The sequence below is a fragment of the Rana temporaria genome, chromosome 4 (genome assembly GCF_905171775.1).
Source record: "Rana temporaria chromosome 4, aRanTem1.1, whole genome shotgun sequence".
Lineage (NCBI taxonomy): Eukaryota > Metazoa > Chordata > Amphibia > Anura > Ranidae > Rana > Rana temporaria.
Genome location: NC_053492.1, coordinates 54,564,786 through 54,580,329, shown reverse-complemented (window position 1 = coordinate 54,580,329; position 15,544 = coordinate 54,564,786). Strand labels below are relative to the sequence as shown.

Here is a 15,544-nt window from a genome sequence, read left to right as displayed (position 1 = left end):
GTTAATAACACATCTACATTCAATAAAAAATTGGTCTCGCATAAGAAGATCTTAAATACAATGAACAACCAAGTATTGGGGAGCTGCGGTGGCTCGACGCGATTGGCACTGCGCTGACAAGCCATTCACCTTTGCAGCTAGAGGTTTGGATCCCGTGCTCAGCTACATGTAAATTGAGTTTGGTGGTCTCAGTCCGGCTCCCGGTGGGTGTGCTATGCGAGGTAAGCTTGCGCTTAGTACGCCCACCCCCCCTCCCACAAAAACAACCACACTTACATGCACTCGAAATTGGGTTAACATGCACGCACTTTGACCACGCGGTCTCTAAAAAGAGAGGGGAAGGACTAACGGGGCTGGTTGAGAGGGGTAGATCCTCTCACTCCCTTATAGGGAGTCCCTCTGCCCCGTTGGGCTTTAAAGCGGAGCAGGTAGGGCGGGCTGTGTGGGAGGACCCCCTCACACACCCACCATTGCCACCCGGGGCATGGAGAAAGGTGGCAGATTGCCTCTGGGGGAGGCCTGCCTACTCCCAACTCCTGCAATCCGGCTCCTCTCTCGAGTACACGCACAAAATACACATTTAAAAAAAATTAAACAACCAAGTATTATGCCCACAAACAGGAACCTTGAAACATCTATTCTTGGACTGTCTATATACACAACCTGAAAGAAAACCAAATGCATAGTTGCCAACATTTTTAAAAAAATTCCAGGGGCGCACTTTGCAGCACAGCTGTTAATTACCACACTGACTTCTCCGAAGCTCCACCCACTCCGCATAATCTTCGCCTGGCGAAGATTATGCATAGTGGGTGGAGCTTCGGGGAAGTGAGTGTGGTAATTAATAGCTGTGCTGTAAAGTGTCCCTGGACAAATGTTGGCAACTATGCAAAAGAATTAAAACAAATATTCAGAGTACACATGAAATTTACTAACGTCTTCTGAGAACTCTTCTAATTCTCCCCATCTGGTCCTGCTCTCTGATTTTTAAATCACACCATCGCTTCCGCAGCTGCTCCCTGGACCTCTGCACCCCGAATTTTGCACGGAGAGTCCTCTGCAACTTCTCCATTATCTGTGCCTTCTTTTTATTGGGGTTTTTGTAAGGCCCTTTTTTCCCGTCATAGTCCTCCTTTTTAAGGACAGCCACCAGCTCCACCATCTCTTCGAAGCTCATGTTGGTAGCTTTGTTGCAACTCCTGCTGCTCCTCCTGGGGTGTGCCTGTCCTCTCTCCTGCCTGGTTGCAGCTTGATGTCTACCCTCCATCATGTCTTCTCCTGACTCTCGCATGGAACGACTGAAAAGGGGCGTGTCAATCACGCGAACGATCGTCATAGGCGGGGATACATGCGGAGCTTCACGCATGCGCAGTGTATAAAGCGATATTGCGTGAGTTACGTAGTCCGCCGTCGGTAGAATATGTTGTGAAAACGGGCGTGCAGTACGACAATAATAAACTTGATCTTTGGACTTTATGATCAGTGGATGAGTTTGTGGGTTAGATATGGGGAGAAAGCTAAGGCTTGACTGACATTTTTTTTTTTTTCTCAATATTTTGACTTGCAGAAGTAATGGAGGCCTTCAGAGAACAGGAGTTCTTCACAGAATTTGTTCAAAGGGGGCCCCGGATGGCAACCCCCCTTTTTTCTAGAATTTTACTTAACCAAAAAAATAATTTGAGCCAAGATCTGGCATTGTAATGCCCCCCCCCACCCCTACAATAATTTACATATTGTTGCCACACAGCACGTGCACTTTGGGGGGCCAAGCCTGTATGGACAGTCTCACGGGCCAGCAACACTGGAACATCAGTGGCCTCAGGGCTGTCTTAATGAGAGGGCACACCTGGGCACTGCCTGGGGGCCCCAGCTGCATGGGGGGCCCCTGCCCTTTCCCCAAAGCAGCTGGTCCTTGAGCCCGGGCTGCCCCGAAATTGGGGCAGCCCATGCTGCCCCTCTACATCCCAGTTATCCCCTACCTTCTACCTACTTGATTTCTGTTTACATGCACTGTCTCTATTGTAGGGGCCCCAGAGCATTACTTTTCCCAGGGCCCCATGATGCTATTAAGACGGCCCTGAGTGGCCTCATCAGGCACAAGTGTCATGTAGTTTGTTGAGGGTCTCTTTGGGAAATTGTGCAATATGCAGGAGCAAAGTATGACATGGTTCTGATTCTACTTAAGAAACCTACAGTCCTTATCTTGTTTGCAATGCCTGTATACTGCTGTTCAAAGTATATAGGGCCAGACAGTCTTGTCAGGGCTGGTCCTCGCTATAGGCTCACTATGCAAGGCGCTTAGGGTCCCGCAAAGCTGCAAAGGGCCCCCCAAATTACTAAAGGCCCCGCCTGGTGAGAAGTCATTTTCGCCCCCTCACCCCGCTTCTAATCTCACTGGCTGAGTCATTTCCGACAGCAGAACACCCCCTCCCCCCGCTTCTCAACTTTCTTTAATGTGACATGTCACTGTCGTCAGCGCCCCCCCGATTCTCATTTTAATGTGCCATGTCATTTTGCTTAGGGCCCCAAGGAGGTCAGGATCGGCACTGGGTCTTGTAATGACCTGGGGGGAGTGGTGGCGGGGAAACTCATGCTATTTTGTTCAATGATTTTTATCCATAGTGCAGGGATCAACCATTACATTAAAGCCGCGAGCAGTATTAAATTACTTTTTTCTGAGAGTAATCTCATGTTGTGCAGGGACATTTCTAAACACGTGCCACTACTATAGACACCCAGCAGGTACCATATTTAAAAGGAATTTTTTTTTTCACTTTAAGCATCATTAAAATCGCTGCTCAAGAAAAAACTACAGTTTTTAAAACTTTTTTTTCCATTGATACATGTTCCCTGGGACAAGACCCGGGTTCTCAAAGACGTTTTCCATCAATAACTTGCATATTGGTCTTTAAAATGAGCGTTTTTGAATTCGAACGTTCGAGTCCCATAGACTTCTAAATGTTCGTTCGAAACCGCGGTCTGTTCGACCGTTCTGGTGCGAACCGAACCCGTGTATGTTCGGCTCATCCCTACTTCTCAAATTCCTTTTGTAATTTTTAATCGGACTAACAATTGTTCTCTTTTCCATAATTTTCTTTAATTTTTGATAATCCTTTAGAATTTCTTCTTCTACATCCATTAATTTATATTCTTGAAATGTTTTTCCTAGTATGATGTAATATTCAGGTGGCATCCCTCTCATAGGTTTTAGATGGTCATGCTTCATCCATTTATATCTTTTGGAATAGAATCCTAGTTGATATTTTAAAAAGGCATTGTTCCGCGATTCCTTATTCATTAATCTATTGAAGACATGCGAAAAATATTTTAGACACCAAATTTTTTTTTAATCCGGAAAGCTTTTACCTCCTTTTTCTTTTGGTTTGTAAATTTCATCCCTCCTTATTCTTTCCATTTTTGAACCCCAAAAAAAATTGAAGCAAATTTTAGTCAGTCTCTTCAGAATTACAGCTGGTGGGAAGAAAACCATTGAAACATATAAAATAATTGGTAAAATCACTTGTTTAATAATCAATATCTTCCCTTCCATGCTTAATGATCTTAATTTCCAAAAATCCACTTTTTTCTTTTTTTTTTTTATATAATTAGTATTTTATTTTAAAAGAAAGTCAAAACAAATACAAGATACATTGACAGTGGAATATCATTACTTAACATAATCCGAACAGAGTCGGGCATGCATCAGGAATGGGACTCTGGAAAAGTAAGGGAGCGGAGGTCATCCGTCCACCCCGGACGTTTGGTCCACTTGAGCAGGCGCCCCCCCCAGCAAGTGGGGGGCGGGATATGACCCGAACCCCTACCGCCTGCAATGCTAAGTACATTCCTAAAGTAACAGTGAAACAAGGGAACATTCCAAGAACATCCTGAGCGCCCGAGGCAAAGCTGGGCACCTGAGCACCACATGGCCGCTTGACATTAATCACAATCTGCAATGAACAGGCAAAAACAAAGTAAAAACGAAATAAAATAGTAAATTATTAAAAAATAAATAAAATTAAAAGAGATACAGTGGACTGACACAAAGAAAGAAAAGAAAACAAGAGGGGTAGAAGAAGAAAGAAAGGCGAGGGAGCAAAAGACAGAAGAGAAGGTAGCGGAGGAGTCAGCCCCCACCGATGGCACATCAGGGGTATTGCATAAATCAGGAGGTCTCCTGGTTAGCCCATTGGCGATGCTCCTGGACGAGTCTCCCAAAGGAGGGATCCGCCAGAACAAGCAGTGCCTCCTCTAAATCCACTTTTTTCTTCACTCTTTCCAGAAGAGACTCCCAATTCTTATAATTTCCACAATTTTCTGAAAACCATATTCCGAGGACTTTTATTTCTGAAACTTTGGGGATTTTTAGGTCCGGTTTTGTATAAAATTGTCCAATTGTAAAAACTCCTGATTTATCTAAATTTACTTTAAAACCTGAACCTTCACAAAACCAGCTTACTGTTCTCAGTGTTCTTTTTAAACTTTTAAAATGTTTAACAATTAAGGTGACATCGTCCATATAGGCTATTGTTTTTGTTTGTTTTCCTTCATTTCCTGGAATAAAAAAGCCTTCAATCACTTTATCTTTCCGTACTGAGCACAAAAGTGGTTCTATTGCACATATAAAAAGGATGGGTGACAGGGGGCATCCCTGTTTTACCCCACTCAGTAATTTAATTTTGTCAGATAGGAATCCATTGACAGATACTTTGCTAAAAGCATTTCCACATAAACTTATAATCTGCTTGAGTATTTTTTCTGGACAACCCATTTTTTCCAATGTTTTAAATAAAAAATCGTGAGCCACTCTGTCGTATGCTTTTTCAAAATCAAGAGATACTAAAGCAATCTTCTGGTTTCTATCTTTTACGTCCCAAATAACATCTCGGATCAAAATGAGTGAGTCTGAGATCACTCTTCCAGGTACCGCACAAGATTGATCTTCATCAATAATGGATCCCACGCATCTTTTAATCCTGTTAGCGATAAGCTTAGCGTAAATTTTATAATCGCAGTTCAGTAATGTTATTGGTCTCCAATTTTTTCATCTGTTCCTTATCACCCTTTTTGAATATTAGTACAATCACTCCTTCGTTCCAAGACTCCGGTAGTAAAAAGTTCTTTGAGACTCTATCGATAATTTGTAAAAAATCTTCTTTTAAAATTTCCCAAAAACATTTATAAAATTCTACCGGTAATCCGTAATTTCTGGGTGTTTTAGAACTGTCAAAACTTTTAATAACTGTTAAAATTTCTTCCAAGCTAAAATCTTGTGTTAAAAACTCTTGTTCATTCTTATTTAATTTTTTGTCCAGATTTTGAATAAAAAATTCTGCCAGTGACTCAATCTTCTTTTTATTAAATAGGTCATCATAAAAGCTTTTCACTTTATCCAATTTTCCACTTGTTGACGATTCACCTTCAATTTTCTTCATTTCATGTTTTTTACCAATAATTTTCTTAAAAAAATATTTCGAACACTTTTCATCTTCTTCCAGGTTTTTGACTCTTGCATTAAATATTATCTGTTTTCCTTTTTCTTCCAATGTCTTTCTTATTTATTTTTTTGTCTTCTCTATTTCTTCCTCAACTTCAATGCCTTCACTAGCGAAACGAAGAAAGACCTGTAATCTGGCATTTAACTTCTTATATATGTCTCTTTTCTCTTTTGCCAGTTCTTTCCCTTTTTTTATAAAGAAATTCTTGAAGATTTTTTTACCTTCATCCCACCATACAAAAATATCAACGTATTTTTCTTTATCTTCTTTCCATTTTTTGTAAACGTTTTCAAACTCTGCTTTTATTTTGTCTTCTTTTAATAGTAAGATGTTCAATTTCCAGTATGGGGATTTCTTTTGGATGCCTCCATCGATCTCTACAATGCTTGTTAAAAATGTATGATCCGAAAAACATGTTTCTTTTGTATCATACTGTTTTGCGCGAATAGTGTCTGATATAAAAATATAGTCAATCCTGGATTCAGCTTTTTTGTTTTTCCATGTTTATTTTTTCTTTAGATCTGATCCACAAACTTCCCATAGATCTTTTAGATTTATTGATGTTACCGTATCTTTCAGAACACTAATTGAGCTGTCTCTTTTTTGATCATTGTCTAAAGAACAATTAAAATCTCCTCCAACTATTATTGGATCTGTGCCCAGCATGAATAGTTGTAAAACTTCAAATAATTATTTTCTTTCCTCCTTTTCGTTGGAAGCATAGATATAAAAAACTTTTAATTTCTGCTCACCTTTTTGCAATTTTGTCATCAAGAGTCTTCCTGGGTATAGTTCTTCACTTTCCGTAATGTCCCATTCTTTAGAAGTTAGTATTCCAACTCCAACGCATTTGTTATCATTTCCTCCAGAAAAGGCAGCATTACCCTTCCAGAATTCTTTGATACAATCATAATTTAACCGTTTTTTCTAAATTACATTCTTGTAATAAGATTATATCCAGGCCCTGAAGCTCCAATAAGTCATAAAGAGCCACCCTCCTCCTCGGGCTCCTCAGACTCCTTACGTTCAGGGAGGCTACTCTAATCAGCTTAGTAATCTACAGAGGCCAGGACTCTCCCCGCCGTCCTCTTGTTTTCCAGATGGGAACTCTTCTATATTCAGTTCTTCTTCCTCGCTCAAGGAGATATCCCCGAGTATTTCAGTCTCCGTCACCCGGGTCTTCTTTTCTCTGGCCTCGATTACTTCTTCTTCTGTTACTTCTCTTTCTTCCGCACTTCTTTTAAGTGACTTTACATCTACCTGCATTTCTGCCGTTTCCGCTACCACCTCCACTGATTCCGGCACTGTTGTTACGTCTTGGGTTTCCATTTCTTTTTCCGTCCTTTCTGCACTTCCATTATCCTCTGTTTTTTCCTCTCTTTTTTCTGCCTCCCGGTTATCCTCCTCCACTACTTCCCCTTGGGGCGTTTCCGCCGGTTGTTCTTGAGGGGTTTCTTCGGGTGGCACTACCACTACTACTTTCCTCTTTGGGCAATTCATTTTTGTATGAGGTTCTCCTTCTTTGCATTCCAAGCATCTGCCGCAATCACCATCTTCATGCCCATACCCACGGCATTTTTTGCAAAAACTTGGCATGCCTGAATAGAACAGATATCCTCTGCTCCTGTTTATAAAGACAACTGGGGGTGGTCTCAGAACTCCGCCGTCCGGCTCTCTTCTGAATTGGACAAGGAATCTCCTCTTGCCATTCCACACCCCAAAGGAATTTCGTCCATCTCCCTTGAAGATGACTTTTTTACAAAATTTATAAAGAAAAGTCTCCTAATTGTGAAATAAAGGGATCGTACATATGTACGGTTACCATCTTTGCCTCCATCTGAAAGAGTGGTAACACTTTGATACTGTCAAAAACAGTTTTCTTCCTATTACTCTTGTACCGTGAATACGCCTCTTCACAGGCTCCACAGCTAATCAGAGTAACATCAACGGTACCTCTTGCAAAAAAATATTGAACACAAAAATAATCCATCATGTCAATCTCCAAGATTGGTCCAAAAATTTCCTTGTACAAAAAGCGCAGGTCCTTCTGTCCTCGGAACTCAGGTGACACAATGAAGCGGATGGTATCCTTCATTCCAAAAATCTCAGAGGCATAGTCTCCACGAACCTCTTCCGCACCTCCGGTTTTCCTTTGCTCCGCCATATTCTTTGGTAATCAAAAATAGCTATAAATAGCTCGATTGGGTCCCGCCTTACTTTCCGGCCCTCCCCCAATAGCAGCAACAAAATGCAAATACAAAATGAAGGCCGAGGGTACAGCTTTCCAGCTCAGTATCCTTCCAAGCTTCCAACTCACCCCCAATAGCAGCAGTGAACAAAGTTCAAAGGCCAAGGGCACAGTCAGAAAACTCTTCTGGACAGCATAGTGACAGATCAGCATTTACACTTGATCTAGCCAAAAGGCCGAGAAGCGATAACCCAATTATTCTCTGTTCCGAGCGAGCGGCTTTCTGGCCCCACCGGAGGGCTCGCTGAGAGTTACCCGTTTGCCTGTACCTGGCAAACGCCCTTCCCCCCAGTCCAGGCTGTCCGGAGGTGTGAATCCACAGCCAGACGGGCGTCGCTGGCCTACAGGCCTAATCCCCTGTCTACTGGCCAATCCACCCTTTTCTGACACCTGCCCAACACTGCTGGAGCCCAGTCATGACCCTCAGTCATCCCAAAATAAGAATTGCACAGATTCAGGTGCTTCTCGTTGCTCCTCTGGCACGTTCAACGAGGAAAATCATTTGCATGTGCCGGCCTCCTAGTTAGCATAACGTGGACTTGGTTAACATAACGTGGAAGAAAATCGAGGGCCACTAGAGGGAGTCAAAGACTAAGGGATCCTCCAGATAAAAATAAAAAACCCTTGCCACAGCTGACTTTTCAAGCTAGCTGCTGCATGCAGCAAGGCACACAGCAATGGAGCAAATTCAGCCCCCTTGTTTGACAGCAGAGTGGTCACTGCTTATCGAAGGCTTCATTATGGGCCTTAGGAGAGAGAGCGAGGAGTAGAACACTAGCTGACTGACTTGTCGAAAATTGGATGCCCTGACTAAATCTAGGTGTTGCTGAATAGGTAACTTCATAGAGTGGTGTCATTTGGCAAGAAAGTGACAAGAAGCAATGAAGACAAAAAGACACAAGGGTTAAATGCCAGTTTATTATAGCAAGGAACCGAGTTTAAGCAAGAAACATTGTCAGCAACAAGAAGACACAAGACCAACAAGTTGGATGATTTTCCAGTTCAATCTATTTTTTGACACTGCATAAGAGAGGGGTGCACTGGTCCTGGAGGTACTGCAATACCAGGTCGATGCGTGGAGTGGACAGAACAAGCTCTTCTTCCATCTCCCTGTTCTAAAAATCCATTTAATATATGGTCCCCAGATAGGGGACGTATCAGATATTAAACTGATAAGAACAGATTTTTTTTTTTTGTTCCCATCAGGTCTTAAGCATGTCCATACTTCCGCACATCTCTACTCACAAAGAATGTTCCGCCCAAGTTCTTTCCAGGTACAATGCTTTACTCATCATCTGGGCACACTTTACTTTACCTCAAAACAGTTTAAAAGTCACAAAACATAATAACAATTAAAATACAAAATACAATCCCCTACCCCCACCCTCCACCCCTCTTCCACCTACTCCACCCCCAATACTCATTCGCTTCATCCACCTCTTATCCACCAACATCACCACGTACAATTTTGCCAAAATCATATTCACACAATCAGTCTCAGATGCCCAAAATTTTCTCCTCGCTTCCCAACACCTTACATCCCACATCACTTCTTTCATGATTGCTGAAAAAATCCAAATTTTCCTTTGTGTTGACCTCCGCCCCTCCACCAAACCACCTTCTGCAAACTTTTGACCCCCAAAACCTCTTCCATAAAGGGAGCCAACTTCCCTCCAGCTCCCTGTGCAAATGAACAATAGAAAAACACATGCTCCACTGTTTCGACGTCATTGCACCCTTTCCTTGGGCATATCTCATCCCTGGCCAGGTCTCTTTATTTCAAAAAAGTCTTCGTTAACAGGGCTCCGTGGAAAGCCAGCCAAGAAATTTCCTTCTGCCTATTCGAGGCACCCCCTAGCAAGAACCGTTTCCAACATGCCTCCGTTAATCTAGAGCCAAGACCACTAATGTTTGATCCTACCTCCCCTCTCCGCATCCACCTCACCAGACTATTTTTATCCATGGCCTTACCGCTCAATTCCTTCAGTTCATTTAGATTAAAAAAGGAAACCAGCTTTAAATAAAAGGGTGAGGTTACCAAAGCCATCGGCCTTGACAAGTCCTTCCTGCACCAGCCCCACTTTATAAGGGCCCACCCAGCCAAATACCTCATTAAAAAAGCGGCCTTACCCCCCGCAAAAAAAGGCTTTATAATGTGCCAACCAATGGTGCATTTTCAAAAAGGCTGAGATATCAGGAAACCCACAGCCTCCACCTTCTGGGCTCTTCCTCACAGTGTTCCGTTCCACCCTCTCCATGTTGCTTCCCCAGAAAAAGATAAACAGAACTCTTTCTATCTTCGGCATCCATCCTGGATTCGGAGGGAAAACCAGACTATAATAAAGCAGCAATGGCAGAATCACTGCTTTAATCACCAGCACCTTCCCTGTAAAAGACAGCTTCCTTAACTTCCAGAAGTCCACCTTCCTCCGGACCTTCTCCATGGCTTTCTCTGCGTTGACTTGATTCAGCAAGTTCCTTCCGAACTGCGTCCCCAGGATCACAACCGAGTCCACCACTTTCACTCTCACCTCCTTCAATACTCCGGATCCGCTCAGCATGCTAATCTGGCTCTTCTGCCAGTTAACCTTCAGCCCTGACACGCCACCAAACAAATTCAGGTGTAACTCCGCTCTCCGGGCGTCAGCCTTAGAGGAACAGACAAAAGTAACATCGTCCATGTAGCAGACTGACTTGACACATTCTCCTCCGCTCCCTGGAAGAAAGACTCCCTTTATCACCTTATCCCTCTGTGCGTGCCGCAAAAGAGGTTCTATGGCACAAATGAACATTAAGGGCGACAAGGAGCATCCTTGCCTTACCCCAGCCATAACCGGAAAAAAGTCTGACAGATTGCCATTGACTAAAACTTGGCTTACAATTCCTCCATACAACCCTCTCAGGGTCCTCAAAAAAGGTATTGGGATCCCCATCTTCTGCAGAACTTTAAACAAGAAGGAGTGAGCCACCCTGTCGTATGCCTTCTCCAGATCTATCCCCATAAGGGCCAATGGCACATTGTTCAGCTGAGCATACGAAACTACGTCCCGTAATAAAATCAAAATGTCCGAAATCCTCCGCCCAGGGACAGCACAAACCTGGCCCTCCCCCACCAATTGGTGTATCACCAAGCTAAGCCTGCTGGCTAATACTTTGGCCACTATTTTATAGTCCACGTTTAGTAGCGTGATCGGACGCCAATTCTTAATTTCCCGCCGGTCCCCCTTATTAAACAACAAAGTTATTGCCCCCTCCTTCATAGTAGCCGACAATTTCCCCTTGGAAACACAATACCTAACAACTTCCGTCATCCTTCCCCGGAGATTTATTCTTATGCATCTTCTTCATAACGCTTTCTATTTCCAGCTCAGTAACTTCGTCCAGCAATCCTTCCGCCTCCTCCTTCTCTAAGCACTTCTCCAGCACACAACAGTACTCCTCCTGTTCCTCCTCCTGCACTCCTTCTTGTACCTTTTTTATACAGATTTTTGTAAAAAGAAAAAACCTCCTCCATCAACCTCTCACCCTTCACCTCCTCCTCCCCTGCCAACACTGTAGTCATAGTTTTCCTACTAGAAAAGGCCTTTTTAAAAAAAATACCTTGAACACTGCTCCCCCTCCTCCAAATCTTTAATTTTAGCATTAAACACAATAGTTTTTCCTTTCTCTTTCAAGAACTTATCCCTTATTTCTCTCACATTCTTTAGATCTTCATCCACGTCAATACCCAACTTTTTACATTTATACAAGAAATGTAGTTTCTTTATCACAGCCATCTCTCTCTCTTTTCTTTCCACAGCCTTCATCCTACATATTCTCTGTAAAAATGTTGCCAAGCACGCTTTGGCCCAATCCCCCCCTTCTGCTCCACCAATTCTTACAGGTAAGTACTGCATTTACCACACACCTCCTCATCCTTCAGTACTGTCACATTTAACTTCCACCAGCCATCCCCAAACTTCACTCCTCCTCCCATCATCAACTTGCAACACAACATTTTATGATCCGAAAAAAGAATTGGAATCGTCTCGTATGCCTCAACTCTCACAAATTCGGACACCAACAGTAAGTCAATCCGTGAGGATACAGTCCCTTTATCACAAAAGTACGTATGTGCCGCCTGCTCCCCCTCCACCACCATCGCAAGATCTTTAAGCCTAAAATCCTCAATTAGCTCATTTAAGAGTCGGGAAGTCACATCCACCCCCCCTCCCTCACTGGTACCGTGCCTGTCACACCCCTTTCTCACACAGTTAAAGTCCCCGGTGACAATAGTTGGCACTCTACCCGGTAACTGAAGTTTCAATGTATTCAAAAAAAGCTTCCGTCCTCTTTTATCTTGTGGTGCATAGCAGTTGATTAAACGTAACTTCTCATTTTCATATTCTAACATCACTGCCAAGCACCTTCCAGGCACTATTTCCTCATATGATAGAACTTTAATTTCATCATTTTTCAAAAGCACCCCGACTCCTTCAGCTCTGGATTCACAGCAGGGTGCCCACACAGCCACCCCCTTCCCCCACTCCGAGATGCCATACAGGTCCTCCACCCCGCACTCCTGTACACAAATAATGTCTGCTTTCACAGATCCTAAGAAATCCATAACTAGAGCCCTCCTGACACCGGCTTGCAAGCTCCTAACGTTCAGGGAAGCCACAATAAGGGCCATGATCAAAAATAAAGAAAAATCAGCCATCATAAAAAAACATTAATCCTTCTGCAGACCAGCCTTTTCCTGTCTCACTCTGCGACTTCTTCTTAGCCTTGGTGAGCTGGCGACCTCCTCTTCAGAGGCCCCAGGGGAAGCAATATGTAGAGAGCCCTTCTCCCCACTCTCCACCTTCTCCACCCGAGTTCGTTTCCCAGCAACCTGAGTCTCCGAACCGGGGGTATAAATCACACGCTGCCCGCACTCCAAGCTTTCGTCGCTACCATCTTCCTCACCGTCGTCCTCATCACCATCCTCATCCTCCATTTCCTCCTCCTCCTCACTAGAGGAAATGTCTCCAATCAATACTGGTGCCACAACAGGACTACATGCTGGACTGGACACCTGCTCAGCCCCCTCAATAACCACTTCCACTCTTTCCGACAAGTCCTGGGGTTGCTCCGCAGCTCCACTCACCTCCATCTCCTCTTCACATGGGGAGTTAGCATCACTGTTGGGACCACCCGTGTGGTCTCCACCTACACCCTCTGCCATCTGGGGGGTTGCAGAGCCGTGGCCGGCATCATCCGCTGCTGCGTCCGCACCTGACCCCACTCCGCCACTCGCCCCAGCTGCGTCACCGGGTGGAACGTCACTGGGTGCAGACCTCGGGGTTTCGCTGGCATGCCCCCCTTTGGGAGCATTCTGCTCAGCCCCCCCTTCTTGTCTGCCCCTCCGTTCTTTCGCTTCTCCTCCCAATTTGGTACTTTTTGCGCTCCCTTTCGTATTCCGGGCACTGCCTGGCCAGATGACCAGCACGCTTACAAATGTCGCATACCTTCCCCGCTTTACAATCCTTGGCCTTATGTCCCACCTGCTGACAAAGCCTGCATCTTTCGGACGAGTCACATTCATCACTTGTATGGCCATACATCAAGCACTTCCTGCAGTATTTAGGCTGGCCTTGATAAAATAAGAAACCCCTCTCTCCTCCGACCGTAAAGACGGGCGGTGGCCGTCTCACGCCCCCAATACACGTTGGGTCCAACTTAAACCTGCCAGAAAATCTGTATTTTCCTGTCCAAATCTTGTACCTATTCAGGATAGGTTCTCCCCCTCTTAACACCTCACAGTAATTATCCAGAAAGGCTCTTACAAGTACCGGGTCTGCAAATGGATTGTACATGTGCACAACAATCACTTTCTCTTCCTCCATGAATAACGGGATTACCTGTAGCAACTTCAAGGCTCCTTCCCCTTTTCTTTTAACAGCTTCCTCGTAGATGTTCCAGCAAACCGCTGTGGAAGATAAGGTCACATCATAAATTCCCTGATTGGGAACATCCTGTAAACACATAATATCCCTCACCGCGGTATTAAAGGTCTCCATCAACACGTCCACAACGATCGTCTTCAACGTAACTTGCTCCTTAAAGCCTGGCATCACCAGGAACCTCAATGAGTCCTTCAGCCCACGGCTCGCCATCCTGAAAGAAGGTCCAAGGATCCGCTCGCCCACCTAAGGGGACCCACAAGGGGAACCCCCTGGCTCCGCCAACCGACCACCTACGCCTTTAGGAAGGCGATCGCTTCCCGTTGCCCGGGGACTAAGCCTAAGGCCAATAGCAGCAAGGGGGGCCCCTCCGAAGAGGAACGATCCCCCCAAGGCCGACCGTCGGGTACCCCGGGCACCTCTTGACTAATCACCAGCGCAGCAGAACTACACTGGATCTTTGCCAAAAGGCAGAGAAGCAATAACCCAATTATTCTCTGTTCCTAGCGAGCGGCTTTCTGGCCCCACCGGAGGGCTCGCTGAGAGTTGCCCGTTTGCCTGTACCCGGCAAACGCCCTTCCCCCCAGTCTAGGCTGTCCGGAGGTGTGAATCCGCAGCCAGACGGGTGTCGCTGGCCTACAGGCCTAATCCCCCTGTCTACTGGCCAATCCACCCTTTTCTGACACCTGCCCAACACTGCTGGAGCCCAGTCATGACCCTCAGTCATCCCTAAATAAGAATTGCACAGATTCAGGTGCTTCTCGTTGCTCCTCGTGCACGTTCAACAAGGAAAATCATTTGCATGTGCCGGCCTCCTAGTTAGCATAACGTGGACTTAGTTAACATAACGTGGAAGAAAATCGAGGGCCACTAGAGGGAGTCAAAGACCAAGGGATCGATCCTCCGGATAAAAATAAAAAACCCTTGCCACAGCTGACTTTTCAAGCTAGTTGCTGCATGCAGCAAGGCACACAGCAATGGAGCGAATTCAGCCCCCTTGTTTGACAGCAGAGTGGTCACTGCTTATCGAAGGCTTCATTTTGGGCCTTAGGAAAGAGAGAGCGAGGAGTAGAAGACTAGCTGACTTGTCGAAAATTGGATGCCCTGACTAAATCTAGGTGTTGCTGTATAGGTAACTTGATAAAGTAGTGGCATTTGGCAAGAAAGTGACAAGAAGCAATGAAGACAAAGACACAAAGGTTAAATGCCAGTTTATTAGAGCACGGAACCGAGTTTAAGCAAGAAACATTGTCAGCAAGCAACTCAAGAACACACAAGACAAACAAGTTGGATGATGTTCCAGTTAAATCTATTTTTTGACACTGCGTAAGAGAGGGGTGCACCGGTCCTGGAGGTACTGCAATACCAGGTCGATGCGTGAAGTGGACAGAGCAAGCTCTTCTTCCATCTCCCTGTTCTAAAAATCCATTTAATATATGGTCCCCAGATAGAGGACGTATCAGATATTAAACTGATAAGAACAGATTTTTGATTGAAAATGTATACTTTATTTTTCAAAGAAAATATACAAAAAACAAATACTTCAACAGGGTACATTCAGTTCCAAGCGTACAGATAAATTACATTCTTTCACACATTCTGCGGTATGATGCCCAATGTGTTGTACAGAGTAATATACCCTGTAGCATCACATCATGCATGACGCCGCATTACCCTGAAATCAGTACTTCCAAAAAACATGTCATATTTTAAGTCATTAAACTGTCAAAAGAAAATAGCGTTCAACTGGGCAACGGATGTGATGGGTGGGAGGAGGAGGTGGGGTGGGGGGGAGGAAAAAGTTCACAGGCCCGAAGCTTTATTGAACTACCAATGGATACACACAGTTGGGAGGGGGAGGGGAAATCTTTAGA

General features: G+C 44.5%; 2 non-coding genes across 2 annotated transcripts; both read right to left on the bottom strand.

Moving 5' to 3' along the window:
• Positions 1–8,776: 8,776 nt before the first annotated feature.
• On the bottom strand, positions 8,777–8,965 carry LOC120938645. The gene has a single exon (XR_005749190.1). It is a non-coding gene; the product is annotated as a U2 spliceosomal RNA (small nuclear RNA).
• A 6,037-nt stretch (positions 8,966–15,002) lies between these two features.
• Positions 15,003–15,194, bottom strand: LOC120938565. Its single transcript, XR_005749136.1, has one exon. It is a non-coding gene; the product is annotated as a U2 spliceosomal RNA (small nuclear RNA).
• Positions 15,195–15,544: the final 350 nt, after the last annotated feature.